A 15,913-nucleotide genomic window follows, 5' to 3' on the forward strand; every position below is an offset into this window, starting at 1 on the left:
CACCCTCTAGCCTGTCTGAAGGAAGGAGTTTAGCAGACCTTGCTAGTATTTGTCTTTCAGCTTCCCCAGAAAGACAAGGATGCTGTTTCAGTCACTAAGCTCTGGATCATAGGCACTCTAATGTGTTTGTGCATTTGAACAGAGAAGAGGGGCTGTTCTGAGAGGAGGAAGATGGAGGAACCAGATCGATTTCATTACCTTTGATTCAGGGTTGTAAGAAGACAGTTTAGGAATAGTAATCTATCCAAGGCAGTGAAAAAATATTGTAGCTATAACAAGGATTTGAACCCACAGTTTTCTGTTTCCATTATGATCTGGCCCCTCAACCTGTGCAAAGCAAGGAGACAGCTGAGCAGACTTCAGCCTCTGCCTCAGAGCTAAACCCTGGTTTAGATTCTGATAATCTAGCAGACAGTTTCTGACTCTGAAATTTGGCAGATTTCTCAATGGTGTTCTTTTTTTACTTCAGTATACAATATTTGAAAAAAATATCATTCAATTCCTAGGCTGTTATACATATATTTTCCTTCTGAAGGGTGAAACAAATGCACAGAAGTTCTCCATTACACATGAAAATCTTGCTCATCACTCATCTGGGTCTAACTTTTCCACCTTCTCTTTCCTAAAATACAATTTTAATGAACCAAAGTTTATTGAAATCTCAGTTTCCCTAAAATTTTTCATTATCTTTTCTGAGACATTTTCATGATTTTCCTCCATTCTCCAAGTGTTGTGATATATAGCATCTCATAACTATAGGTAGATTTGGTTTTGATTTATAAAAGATCTCTTATATTTAGAGACTAGAAAGTTGGAGTTTCAGATATTCCTCATTCACTGAGATAGTAAACACCATGAATTACAAAAAGAGAATGGATGGGGCCAAATGAAGGGGACTATAGTGCTGATGTGACTTTTTATTTAACAGACTAGCTAACTTTAAGGGGAAAAGGAGGAGGAAAAGTAGCCTGCAACAAATGCTCAGGTATCTTTTGCTCTTCTAAAATGTCAATACTATGAATATTGTATTTTGGATCAAAGGTATGTCTCAACTCACTATTTAGGTCCTCCTTTCGAATATTGAATATATTAACCTCATGGTTCAGTTCAACACACTTCAATTAATCATGTATTATGTTCTAAACTGTAGGCCTTCTACTAGACTTCATAAAAACTGGCCTGGGAAAAGATTTTATGATTAAGACCTCAAAAACACAGGCAACAAAAGCAAAAGTAATCAAAGTAGTTGATTATAGCAAACAAAAAAACTTCTGCTCGGCAAAAGGAAACAGTCAACAAAGTGAATAGACAACCCACAGAGCGGGAGAAAATATTTGTGAACTACTTATACAACAAGGGATTACTATCCAGGATATACCAGGAACTCAAACATCTCAACAGCAAAAAAAACCCAATTAAATAATGGACAAACGATAGGAATGAATGTTTTGCAAAAGAAGACATACAAATGGCTAGCAAATATACGAAAAAACACTCAACATCATTAATCATCAGGGAAATGCAAATCAAAACTACAATGAAGTATCGTCTCACCCCAGTTAGAATGACGACTACAAAAAAGACAAAAAATAACAAATGCTAATGATGATGTGGAGAAACGGGGACTCTTAAACATTGTTGGTGGGAATGTAAACTAGAACAGCCACTAAGGAGAACGGTATAGGGGTTTCTCAAAAAACTACAGATAGAACTACTATATGATCCAGCAATCCCACTACTGGGAATTTGTCCAAAAGAAAGGAAATAATAATATCAAGGAAATGTCTGCACCTTCATGTTTATTGTAGCAATATTCAAAAATAGTCACAGGGACTTCCACCAAGATGGCTGAATAGGAACAGCTCTGGAGCACAGTTCCCAGTGAGAGCGAAGCAGAAGGTGAGTGAGCTCTGCATTTCCGAGGTACAAGGTTCATCTCAATGGGAGTGATTGGACCCTGGGTGTAGCTCAAAGAGGGCAAACCAAGGCAGGGTGGGGTGCTGCCTCACCCAGGAAGTACAAGAGAATGGAGAACTCCCCCTCCTACCCAAGGGAAGCCATTGGGAACTTTTCTGGGCACTCCAGTGCTCCGGCTCAGATACTGTGCTTTTCCCACAGTCTTTACAGCCCAGAGACCAGGAGATTCCCACCAGCGCTGACACCAGCATGGTGGATTTCCAGCACAAAACTGGGCAGCTGTTTTAGCCAGTGCCTGGAATGCCTGAGAGACAGAACTGCCCATTTCCCTGAAAGAAAAAGGGGGCTGAAGGCAGGGAGCAAAGTGATGTGGCTCAGCCATTTCCACCTCCACAAAGAACAGCAAACAGAGTCCCACTAGCTTGAGATTTTTGCAGCCAGCAGAGCAGTTTGAGGTCAACCCGAGACAGTTGAGCTTGGTGCGGGGAGGGGCATCCACCATTACTGAGGCAGTTCTAACCTTGCCTGTGTAAACAAAATCACAAGGAAGTTTACACAGCAGCTGGGCAGAGACTGCAGCAGCTCAAGCAAGGCCCCTGCAGGCAGACTGTGGCTAGATTCCCTCCTTGCAGGGCGGGGCATCTCTGAAAAAAGGTAGTGACCCATCAGGTACTTATTAAAAACCCCCACCTTCCTGGGTCAGAACACCTGGGAAAAGGGGCAGTTGTGAGTCCCACTTCAGCAGACTTAAATGTCCCTGCCCAGCCACTCTGAAGGGAGAAATGAAGCTCCCAGCACAGCACTTGAGCTCTGAAAAGGGACAGACCGCCTCCTTAAGTGGCTCCCTGACCCCTGTACATCCGAAGAGACACCACACACAGGAAAGCTCTGGCTGACATCTGGCGGGAGCCCTCTGGGATGAAGCTACCAGAGGAAGGAACGGGCAGCAATCCTTGCTGTTCTGCAGCCCCCACAGGTGATTCCCAGGCAAGCAGGGTCTGGAGTGGACCTCCAGCAGTCCTGCAGCAGAGGGGCCTAACTGTTAGAAGGAAAACTGAAAAACAGAAAGAAATAACTTCAACAACAACAGAAAGAACGTCCGCTCAGAGACCCCATCTGAAAGTCACCAACTTCAAAGACCAAAGGTAGATAAATCCATGAAGATGGGAAGAAACCAGTGCAAAAAGAATGAAATTACCAAAAACCAGAATGCCTTTTCTCCTCCAAGGGATCACAGCTCCTCACCAGCAAGGGAACAAAACTGGATGGAGAATGAGTTTGATGAATTGACAGAAGCAGGCTTCAGAATGGGGGTAATAACAAACTTCTCTGAGCTAAAGGAGCATGTTCTAACCCAATGCAAAGAAACTAAGAACCTTGAAAAAAGGTTAGATGAAATGCTGACTAGAATAACCAGCTTAGAGAAGAACATAAATGACTTGATGGAGCTGAAAAACACAGCATGAGAACTTTGTGAAGCATACACAAGTTTCAATAGCCAAATCGATCAAGCAGAAGAAAGGATATAAGAGATTGAAGATCAACTCAATGAAATAAAATAAGAAGGCAAGATTAGAGAAAAAAGAGTGAAAAGAAATGAACAAAGCCTCCAAGAAATGTGGAATTATGTGAAAAGACCTAATCTATGTTTGATAGGTGTACCTAAATGTGATGGGGAGAATGAAACCAAGTTGGAAAACAGTCTTCAGGATATTATCCAGGAGAACTTTCCCAACCTAGCATGGCAGGCCAACATTCAAATCCAGGAAATACAGAGAACACCACAAAGATACTCCTCAAGAAGAGCAACCCCAAGGCACATAATGGTCAGATTCACCAGGGTTGAAGTGAAGAAAAAAATGCAAGGCAGCCAGAGAGAAAAGTCGAGTTTCTCACAAAGGGAAGCCCATCAGACTCACAGTGGATCTCTTGGCAAAAACCTTACAAGCCAGAAGAGACTAGGGGCCAATATTCAACATCCTTAAAGAAAATAACTTTCAACCCAGAATTTCTTATCCAGCCAAACTAAGCTTCATAAGTGAAGGAGAAATAAAATCCTTTATGGACAAGCAATTGCTGAGAGATTTCATCACCACCAGGGCTGCCTTACAAGAGCTCCTGAAAGAAGCACTAGCCATGGAAAGGAACAAACAGTACCAGCCACTGCAAAAACATACCAAATGGTAAAGACCATTGACTCAATGAAGAAACTGCATCAATTAACAGGCAAAACAACCAGCTAGTATCAAAATGGCAGGATCAAATTCACACACAACAATATTAACCTTAAATGTAAATGGGTTAAAAGCCCCAATTAAAAGACACAGACTGGCAAATTGGATAAAAAGTCAAAACCCATCGGTGTGCTATATCCAGGAAACCCATCTGATGTGCAAGGATACACATAGGCTAAAAATAAAGGGATGGAGAAAGATTTACCAAGCAAATGGAGAGAAAAAAAAAGCAGCAGTTGCAATCCTAGTCTCTGATAAAATAGACTTTAAACCAACAAAGATCAAAAGAGGCAAAGAAGGGCATTACATAATGGTAAGGGGATCAATGCATCGAGAAGAGCTAACTATTCTAAATATATATGCAACCAATACAGGAGCACCCACATACATAAAGCAAGTTCTTAATGACCTACAAACAGACTTAGACTCCCACACAATAATAGCGGGAGACTTTAACACTCCATCGTCAATGTTAGTCAGATCAATGAGACAGAAAATTAGCAAGGATATCCAGAACTTGAACTCGGATCTGGACCAAGCGGACCTAATAGACATCTACAGAACTGTCCACCCCAAATCCATAGAATTCTTCTCAGCACCACATCACACTTACTCTAAAACTGCCACATGATTGGAAGTAAATCACTCCTCAGCAAATACAAAAGAACAGAAATCATAACAACCAGTCTCTCACACCACAGTGCAATCAAATTAGAACTCAGCATTAAGAAACTCACTCAAAACCACACAACTACATGGAAACTGAACAACCTACTCCTGAATAACTACTGGATAAGTAATGAAATGAAGGCAGAAATAAAGATATTCTTTGAATGAGAACAAAGATACAATGTACCAGAATCTCTGGGACACATTTAAAGCAGTGTCTATAGGGAAATTTATAGCAATAAATGCCTATGTGAGAAGTGAGGAAAGATCTAAAATCAACAACTTATTGTCACAATTAAAAGAACTAGAGGAGCAAGATCAAACAAATTCAAAAGCCAGCAGAAAACAAATAACTAAGATCAGAGCAGAACTGAAGAGACAGAGACACACACACAAAAAAACCCTTCAAAAAAAAAAATTGATGAATCCAGGAGCTGGTTTTTTGAAAAGATCAGCAAAATAGGTAGAACACTAGCCAGATATAAAAAAGAAAAGAGAGAATTGAATAGATGCAATAAAAAATGATAAAGGGAATATCAACACTGATGCCACAGAAATACAAACTACCATCAGAAATTGCTACAAACACCACTATGCACATAAACCAGTAAATCTAGAAGAAATGGATAAATTCCTGGACACTTATATCCTCCCAAGACTAAACCAGGAAGAAGTTGAATTCCTGAATAGACCAATAACAAGAGCTGAAGTTGAGGCAGCAATTAATAGCCTACCAATAAAAAAAGTGCAGGACCAGATGGATTCACAGCCAAATTCTACCAGAGGTACAAAGAGGAGCTGGTACCATTCCTTCTGAAACTATTCCAAACAAATCAAAGAGGAAATCCTCCCTAACTCATTTTATGAGACCAACATCATCCTGATACCAAAACCTGGCAGAGACACAACTAAAAAAGAAAATTTCAGGCCAATATCCATGACGAACATTGATGCGAAAATCTTAAATAAAATACTGGCAAACCGAATCCAACAGCACATCAAAAAGCTTATCCGTCACGATCAAGTCAGCTTTATCCTGGAGATGCAAAGCTGGTTCAACATATGCAAATCTATAAACATAATCCATCACATAAACAGTACCAAAGACAAAAACCACGTGATTATCTCAATAGATGCAGAAAAGGCCTTTGACAAAATTCAACAGCCCTTTATGATAAAACCTCTCAATAAACTAGGTATTGATGGAATGTATCTCAAAATAATAAAACCTATTTATGACAAACCCACAGCTAATATCATACTGAATGGGCAAAAACTGGAAGCATTCCCTTTGAAAACTGGCACAAGGGTGCCCTCTCTCACCACTCCTGTTCAACAAGTATTGAAAGTTCTGGCCAGAGCAATCAGGCAAGAAAAAGAATAAAGACTATTCACTTAGGAAAAGAGGAAGTCAAATTGTCTCTATTTGCAGATGGCATGATTGTATATTTAGAAGACCCCATCATCCCAGCCCAAAATCTCCTTAAGCTGATAAGCAACTTCAGCAAAGTCTTAGGATACAAAATCAATGTGCAAAAATCACCAGCATTCCTATACATACATCTCTGTCTGTAACAGAGAGCCAAATTATGAGTGAACTTCCATTCACAATTACTACAAAGATAATAAAATACCTAGGACTACAACTAACAAGGGACATGAAGGACCTCTTCAAGGAAAGCTACAAACCACTGCTCAAGGAAATAACAGAGGCCACACACAGATGGAAAAACATTCCATGCTCACAGTTAGGAAGAATCAATATCGTGAAAACGGCCATACTGCTCAAAACAATTTATAGATTCGATGTTATCCCCATCAAACTACCACTGATGTTCTTCACAGAATTAGTCTGTCTTTTAATTGGGGCATTTAACCCACTTACATTTAAGGTTCATATTATTAAGTATGAATTTGATCCTGTCACCATGATGCTATTTGGTTATTTTGCACACTAGTTGATGCTGTTTCTTCATAGTATCATTGGTTGTTATATTTTAGTATGTTTTTGCAGTGTCTGGTACTAGTTTTTCCTTTCCACATTTAGTGCTTTTTTTCAGAAGTTCTTGCAGGGCAGGTCTGGTGGTGATGAAATCCCTCAGCGTTTGCTTGTCTGGAATGGATTTTATTTCCCCTTCACTCTTGAAGCTTAGTTTTAGCTGGATATGAAATTCTGGGTTGAAAATTCTTTTCTTTAAGAATGTCAAATATTGGCCCCCAATCTCTTTTGGCTTCTAGAGTTTTGGCTGAGAGGTCCACTGTTAGTCTAATGCGCTTCCCTTTGTAGGTGACCTGGTCTTTTTCTCTGGCTGCCTTTAACATTTTTCCTTTATTCAGATCTTGGAGAATCTGATGAGTATGTGCCTTGGGGTTGATCTCTCATAGAGAATCTTAATGGTGTTCTCTGTATTTCCTCAATTTGCATGTTGGCCTGTCTTGCTAAGTTGGGGAAGTTCTCCTGGATAATATCCTGAAGTGTGTTTTCCAGCTTGTTTCCATTCTCCCCGTCTCTTTCAATCAATTGTAGGTTTGGTCTTTTTACATAGTCCCGTATTTCTTGGAGGCTTTGTTCATTCCTTTACATTCTTTTTTCTCTATTCTTGTCTGCATATCTTATTTCACTGAGGTGGTCTTCAATCTCTGATATCCTTTGTTCTGTTTGGTCCATTTGTTAATACTTGTGTATGTTTCACAAAGTTCTCATGTGTGTTCTTCAGGTCCATCAGGTCATGCAATTTCTCTAACCTTTTATCAAGGTTCTTAACTTCAGGCCCTATTCATCTGATTCACTCCTGTGTCTGGAGATGTCACTCAAGGAGGTTGGAGAACAGCAAAGATAGGTGACTGCTCCTTCTTCTGGGATCTCTGACCTCAAGGGGCACCAATCTGGTGCCGGTAGGATTGCTCCTGTATAGGGTGTCTGACAACCCCTGTTGGAGGGTCTCACCCTGTTGGGTAGCATGGGGAGCAGGATCCATTTAACAAAGACTTTGTCCCTTTGTGGAGAGGGTGTGCTGTGCTGCAGGGAATTCCACTTGTGTGGGCTGCCTGGAATCCTCAGAGCTACAAGGAGGATAGGCTAAGTCTGCTCATCTGCAGAGACTGCTGCCACCTCTCCCCCTAAAGGGCTCAGGCCCAGGAAGATCAGAATTCTGTCCTTGAGCCTCTGGCTGGAGTTATTGGAGATCCTGCAGGGAAGCCCCTCCCATGAAGAAGGATGGGTCAGGGTTAAGCTTGAAGAGGCACTCTGGCAGCAGACTGCCACAGCCATGTGTTGGACTGTGGGGATAAATCTTGGGACCAAGCCACCCAACCTCCCTGGCTCCAGCAGGGGAAAAGCACAGCCTGGAGCTATAGAAATTTGTGACCCACTCTTCCCCTGCCTAGGGAGCTTAGAGTGTTAGGCAGTTGCTAGTCCCAGTGCTGGCTGCTGCCCCTCCCCCAAGGAGCTCAAAAGGCTCAGACAGCAGGGAGCATGCTGGTCCTGGTGGCCCCTTTCGGGGTGTTCCCTTAGGCTTAAGCAGGTTCCAACTTAGAAGGTGTAAGAATCTGCACATTCCGGGGTTGGGGCACTCGGCCCCAGTGGCATTGGTTTGAGAGTGGGATTTTCTGATCTGTGAATTGCCCAGTTCCTTGGAAAAAGTAGTTTCCCTCGCTGGGTAGCACACTCACTCACTGCCTCCCTTGGCTGGGGGGAGGGGTTCCCCTGCCCTGAGTGGCTCTCAGGTGGGCTGCAGCGCCACACTGTTCTTCCTTCTCTCCGTGGGTCACAACAGTCTTCTAGTCAATTTTGGGAGAACCTGGATACCTTGGTTGCTGGCGAAGGATTCACACACTTATTATGGTTTTCCTCCATGGGAGCCTCCAAACGCTGCTGCTTCTAGTTGGCCATCTTGGTCCCCATTGCAGGCATTTCTTCCTAACCCTCTACGAAGACCATGAATTCTCTTGTGGCTTTTGGAGAAATAGAAATAAATGATGTATTTGTGTTTTACCAAAGTAATTTTATAGTTTGGAAAATGGAAATTTAAAAATATGAATGTGGCCAGGTGTGGTGGCTGACATCTGTAATCCCAGCACTTTGGGAGGCTGAAGCGGGTGGATCGCTTGAGGTCAGGAGTTTGAGACCAGCCCGACCAACTTGGTGAAGCCACATCTCTACTAAAAATAGAAAAATTAGTCTGGGTGTGATGACACATGCCTGTAGTCCCAGCTTGGGAGGCTGAGACAGGAGAATCACTTGAACTCCGGAGGTAGAGGTTTCAGTGAGCTGACATAGCACCATTGCACTACAGCCTGGGCAGCAGAGTGAGACTCTGTCTCAAAAAAATAAAATAAAATAATAAGAAAAAAAGAATGTAAAAGTTTCCTTACCCCTAGTAGATGGATATTATTAATTATGGTCAATCACATTTTATACTTATGAAATCCTGAAAAACAAGCTTTAAAGATTACACGTTGTTATTTTTAAGTGTAATTATTTGCAGTCTTGTTTCAATGCTCTGAACTCGTTAAGATTTGAAAGTGAGATTTTCCACTGGATTCTCAAATTTGAGCAGTTTCAGTTCCAAAGGGATTTTTCTAAATTCATATCGTGGTTACTTTTGCTGGTTTTACAGGAAGTGAATCGTTAGTATGATACTTAAACAACAAGAAAAAAATTCTACTTTATTTTTTCCTGTGTAGAATACACAATTCAAATGGTGGAAAGACAATGCATTCTGTAAGCCGGCATGTGTATTTCAAGCAATTTGCACAATGTACAATGGTCTGAGCCACTTAGCTGGACAGTACCACCGAGGGCAAATGATGAGTTGGAATTAATAGAATTTGGGCTTCAACTCAGTTTATTGGCAACTCCTGTGCTGTCATTAATCCCCAGGATGCATCTCCTTTCCTGGTAGTGCTTCCTCCCGGCTAGCAATTACTTAATGTAATGCACTGGACAAAGTATGTCCACTACTTCTAATTATACCAGAAAAGATGGTGTAACTGTGGGGTTTCTAATATTACCACTGCAAAGTCATCTTTGCTTGTCAAGGCATTTTATGAAACCTTTTTAAGAAGAAAAAATTCTGAATTTCCCGTTTAAGATGCATGAGTGAAACCAACTAACTTTGACTACAATGAACATAATCATTATGCTTGTTTCAGTATTAGAAGTGTTGCAAATGGAGCAGAGATGCTTACTGAAGTAAAATTAATATACTCCAGAAACAAAAAAGCACAAGCTGGTCATATAATTATTTTTATAAAACCTACTGGCTTTTTTCAAGATCGCTGAATTAATTAGTGAATAATAAATGTCACTTTTTAAAGGAAAGTCAGCTCACAATTTATTGTTCAAAGATATTATTTAAAAATGTGGCTGCGTGCAGTGGCTCACACCTGTAATCCCAGCACTTTGGGAGGCCGAGGTGGGTGGATCAAGAAGTCAGGAGTTCAAGACCAGCCTGACCAACATGATGAAACCTCGTCTCTACTAAAAATTTAGCCTGCTGTGGTGATGCGTGCCTACCAGCTACTCAGGAGGCTGAGGCAGGAGAATCATTTGAATCTGGGAAACGGAGGTTACAGTGAGCCAAGATTGCACCACAACACTCCAGGCTGGGTGACAGAGTGAGACCACATCTCAAATAATAATAATAATTGTGTTTCAGAAAAGTGACTGCATTCTTGCCTTGCAAGACATTAATGAATTTTTTTTTTAATTAAAACAAACTTTTCAGACACTAGAAATTTTCTGACCTCAGCCTTGGTCTTTAAAACTAGAAGATATTTTTCTCACATGAGTACTTTAATTTTGCACACAGCTGACTTTGTGAAACCTGAGTGGTGAAGTATTAAATCCTCCACTTTTGTATCTGGATGTCTTCTTGGAGCAGCATTTATGACAGAACTATTTGCCCTTGGAATCAATAAAATGTAGAGTGAATGAACAATAATCTTGGAGTTTTCCTTATGATGATTTTTAAGGTCAAAATCATCTTATCTTCACTGGCAATCATGTTAGCTGTCCTGTAACATCAGCTCTTCATTTCAATGCTGAGGCTGGGAGGGAGGAGGGTCAAACTGGGAGGAAAGATAACTGGTTGCTATTTGGTGTCAGCAATGATAACTCACATGCATCCATCGAGGACATCGGAAGGCAGTGGGGTCTAAAGAGGATGGTGCAGCTGCAGTAATGACAGTTTCCCTTTGGAAAGTAATTTGAGTGAATGAGAGTTCCTTTCTGATGATCCAGGGTTTCAGAATTATATGAAGAACACCTGCTATATTACAAAAACATGTTTTTTCTTGTTCAGCTTCAGTGTTAAGTTTAGCTTTCCAGAAGTAGTTCAACATTATATTGAGGACTGATTTTAGCAGATAATACGATCGGAGTAGTTGGAAGGCACACTACAAGAGAAAGCTGTATTGTCAATAGGTGAACAATGTTTGCGTGTGTCCTTAGCTGTGTAGATATGTCCTAATAAATGAACAAAGTAGATTGCTTTATAAGACAAGATTCTACCATAGACCAGCAGTGCTATTTTGAATGGATTCTCATTAAGAATGAAGTCCTGTTTATGTAAGGAAATAGCCCTTCAAGGATTAGGTAAGAAATCCTTTTTTTTAATTATTTTTTTATTTTGTGGAGGTCTTATAATCTTTCCAATCAGGTATGTAGTTGTAAAATCTGATTCTGGGAAACTATATAATCACATTTCCAGCAGTCCTTTGATGTACTCTGAGCTGAAACCACACCATTACAATTTCATGAGAACTTGCTGCTATTTGCCTCATTATAAGCATTTTGTCACATTCTCTCCTGTTTAAATAATCTGACTTAAAAAAAAATACCTTGAAGGGACATGAGTCACTATTTTTACATAATTCTTGTTTTAAATCTGCCAATAAATTGGTAGTTATTTCCCATAAATGTGACATGGTTATTCTCATGTTTACCTTTTTGCTCTTGTGATCATATCTAAATAGAGACAGTGAGGGAGAAGACTCATCTCGTTCTCTATCAAAGGTCAGTTGCAAAGGAAGGAGTCATTTGGAGATACTTTATACTGGAATAATTGGTACCCAAAAGTTAAATTTTTACAGTAAAAGATATCTGGGTGCCCAGTAGGGTGATGTGAGGGGTTTTCCTGGGCACAGGACTTTTAATGCTAAAACTGTGAAGTCCCAGACAGAAAAAAAAAAAGACTATTAGTCAATCAAGTGATTAGTTGAATAATTGAGAAGGAGTAAGAGAGGGAAGGCCGGTGGGAAAAGGAAGTGTTTCCTGTTTGAAAAGAAAGGACACAGACACAATACCGGAAGTGATGTGAAGACAAAAAGACGAGCGCTCTTAGGAAGTGGAGTCTGTGGGATTCTCTGTTAAGTTCCAAAGAGAAGTGACTTTTCTGAGAAAGCCTGTTTCTAGGTTTCCAAGATTTTTTGTATGTCTTTGTTTTTATTTCATTTTTCTAGTAATTTTTTTATGATCCATTTAAAAATTTTATTTTATTTAAAATGTTTTAATTGACAAGTAAAAAGTATATATTTATAATAGACAACGTGTTTTGAAATATGGATACACTGTGGAATGGCTAAATCAAGCTATTTAACATATGCATCACCTAAAGTACTTATCATTTTTGTGTGTATTGAGAACATTTAAAATCTATTAGCAATTTTCAGGCATACCATATACAGATGCTCTTCAACTAATGAGGCGGTTAGATCCAGATAAACCCTTCATAAGTTGAACATATAAGTTGAAAATGCATTTAATATACCTAACCTACCAAACATCATAGCTTAGCCTAGCTTACCTTAAACATGCTTATAATAGTTACACTTACTCAGCTAGGCTAAATCATCTATCACAAAGCCTATTTTATCATAAAGTAGAGAATATTTCATGTAATATTTGTTTTTTGTTCGTTTGTTTTTTTGAGTTGAAGTTTTGCTCTTGTTGCCCAGGCTGGAGTGCAATGGTGTGATCTCAGCTCACTGCAACCTCTGCCTCCTGGGTTCAAGCAATTCTCCTACCTCAGCCTCCTGACTAGCTGGGATTATAGCACCCACCACCATTCCCAGCTTTTTTTTTTTTTTGTATTTTTAGTAGAGACGGGATTTTTCCATGTTGGTCAGGCTGGTCTCGAACTCGAACTCCTGACCTCAGGTGATCTGCCCACCTCAGCCTCCCAAAGTGCTGGGGTTACAGGCGTGAGCCACTACGCCTGGTTGTAATCTTTATTTTGATGAGTTCTACTTTTTCACACTCCACATATAAATGAAATTACACCATATTTGTCTTCCTGTGCTTGGCTTATTTCACTAATATAATGTCCTTCGGGCTCAACTGTGTTGTTGCAAATAAAATAATTTCCTTTTTTAAGGCTGAATAGTATTTCACTGTGTACATGTACCACATTAAAAATGCATTTATTCATTGGTGGACACTTAGGTTGAGCCCTTACCTTGGCTATTGTGAATAATGCAGCAACAATAGCATGAGAGTGCAGACATTTCTTCGACATACTGATTTCATTTCTTTTGGATATATATCCAGTAGTGGGATTGCTGAGTCATGTGGTAGGTTCTATTTTTAAAGGACAAACCATGCTGTTTTCTATAATAGCTATCGTAATTTACATTTCCACCAACAGTATGCAAAGGTTCCCTTTTCTCCACATCCTCCCAACACTTATCTTACATCTTTTTTATAACACATTCTCGCAGGTGTGAGGTGATATCTTACTGTGGTTTTAATTTGCATTTCCCTGATGATTGATGATGTTGAGCACTTTTCATGTACCTATTGGTCATTTGAATGTCTTGAGAAATGTCTATTCAGGTCAAGTTTCCCTGAATTTCAATGAGTAAGTCAAAGCTTAACAGCTAAATGGTTTGTCTCATCTACTCACTCATTAATTCATTCAAAAATCTTTACCGAGTACCTTTTCTATGCTAGGCACTGTCAATGGAAATAGAGAACAAAACAGCGTTCCTCCTCTTGTGAGATTTACATTCAAAATGATGACTCTGGCCCTTACTGACCACTTGCCTCATGCCAAATGCTTTACATGTGTTCACATTCATTCCTCACAACGAATTCCTGAATCCTACTGCTAGCACCACTTTCTAGACAGGGAATTGGAGGCTCGGAGAGCCAAAGTAGCTTGCTGAAAGCAGAAGGTGGGATTTAAGTCACTGTGTCTGTGACACTGCACTACACTGGCAGACGGAAAGTTCTCTCATCCTTGAAGCAAAGCCCTGGATGGATTGTGAATTGGTTTGCCCCTTCCTGAAAGAAACTTGGCAGAATGTATCAAGACAACTAGCACATGCATATCTTTAAACAAGAGAATTTTCCTTCTCCACACATAGGAGTTTACCTTACAGAAATAGTCCTGGGTGTGGACCAAGATAGATGTATAAAGATATCCATTAGAGTGAAAAATTAGAAAGTACCTCAATAACTACAATAGCACATTGATTAAAGAAATTATCTTCATTTGATGGAATCTTCTTAAAGGATATTTAATAGCATGAAGAATTGCACACAGTATAATATTAGGTATAAAGATTTTTTTTTTTCAAACTGAGAGCAGTATGATGCCAATTGGCAGAGTGTGATTGTTGGAAGCAGAACTCCAGAGCCTCTACTGCCCAGGTAGTGGGTGGGCCCTCTACCTGTCATTTGAATTGAGAAGCAGAGAAAATCCATCCATCTGGAGAACAGAGTGAAGCCATTCTCCAGGGGAAGCAGAGCAGAGACTCCCTGGCTTAGCTCCAGCTCAGGCCCAGCAACAGCCATCCTCTTTGCTTCAGGAGCCGCACCACAGCCTTCTAATAACGTATCTGCTTGTGGGAGGAAAAAGAAAAGGAGGGAAGGAAGGCAGGAGGGGAGGAGAGGGACAGTCAGAAGAAAGAAAGGAGAATAGTGAAGGGAAGGAAGTGGGGAAAGGAAAGAGAGGGAAGGGGGTCAAGGAAAAGGAAAGGAAGAGGAAAAAGGAACAGAAGGAAGGCTAGAGGGAGGAAAGGAAAGAAGGAACAAAAACACTGGCCGAAGGTCCTTTCTGAGTGTTAGAATTATAGGTAATTTTTGTTTCTCTTTTTAAAATATTTACAGTGTAGTCTCAAATGATCTCATAGCTTCTTTATTTCCTAAATAACAAAGTAGATCTTCTATAGGACCCCCCCCCCCCCACCGCTTTGTCAGAAAGAGGTGAGGGCAGTGCAGGAGGAACCCTACAAATTAGGCCTTCTTAGACCAAATCAGACTCTCAGACCAAACCACTAATTAAACTGTCTCGAGCTAATTCAGTCTCTGCTTGGATGCCTCAGTATTGCAGAGTTATGCTCTCTCCCAGGCTCATCTCATGAATGGATACAAAATTGTGGTTTATGTGACCTTAGGGCAACAGAAAGTCTGCAGCACAACCTCTGGGCTCCTTATGTCTCTGAACCCCCGTGACTTTGGAGAAAACTAAAGGGTCCATCCTTTCTTTGGCCATCTCAGCATGTTGCAGATTCATAGGTGGGATCATAGTCCTTTGTTCATCTGTGGGCCCTCCTCACACCTCTCTAGCCTCTGTAGCATCCCATCAAATCCCTGCCTTCTGGAGAGGCTGCCATGCTGTGACCTATCCCAAGGTCCTAGAATTTTTGTCAAAGCTCGAGGATAATTCACTTTACCTCTCTAAACTACAATATGCTCAGCTCTGAAGTTAGTAATTGAGGAATTTTGGAGAAAAAAAACCTCTGAGGTCCCTTTCAGCTCAGTGGCTTCAAGATTCTCAAAGTAGAGAAGAACTTTTCTCCATGAATCTCCTCCTCCTATTTTTCCTCTTTTTCCAGTCTTGCTCTATCACCCTGGCTGGAGTGCAATGGCTCAATTATAGCTCACTGCAACCTCAAACTCCTGGACTCGTGGGACCCTCCTGCCTCAGCCTCCTGGCTAGATGGGACTACAGGCACATACCATCATGCCTAGCCTCTTTTTTTTTCCTTTTCCTATTTTTCCCTTGCAGGCACTGCCAACAACCTTCTTGAAATGGACTCTATCACAGTGGCCAGTGACTTGCTACCTTGGCCAGCTATGCTGAAAA

The sequence above is a fragment of the Aotus nancymaae genome, unplaced genomic scaffold (genome assembly GCF_030222135.1).
Source record: "Aotus nancymaae isolate 86718 unplaced genomic scaffold, 86718_ANA_hifiasm-v0.15.2.pri h1tg000036l, whole genome shotgun sequence".
Classification (NCBI taxonomy): Eukaryota; Metazoa; Chordata; class Mammalia; order Primates; family Aotidae; genus Aotus; species Aotus nancymaae.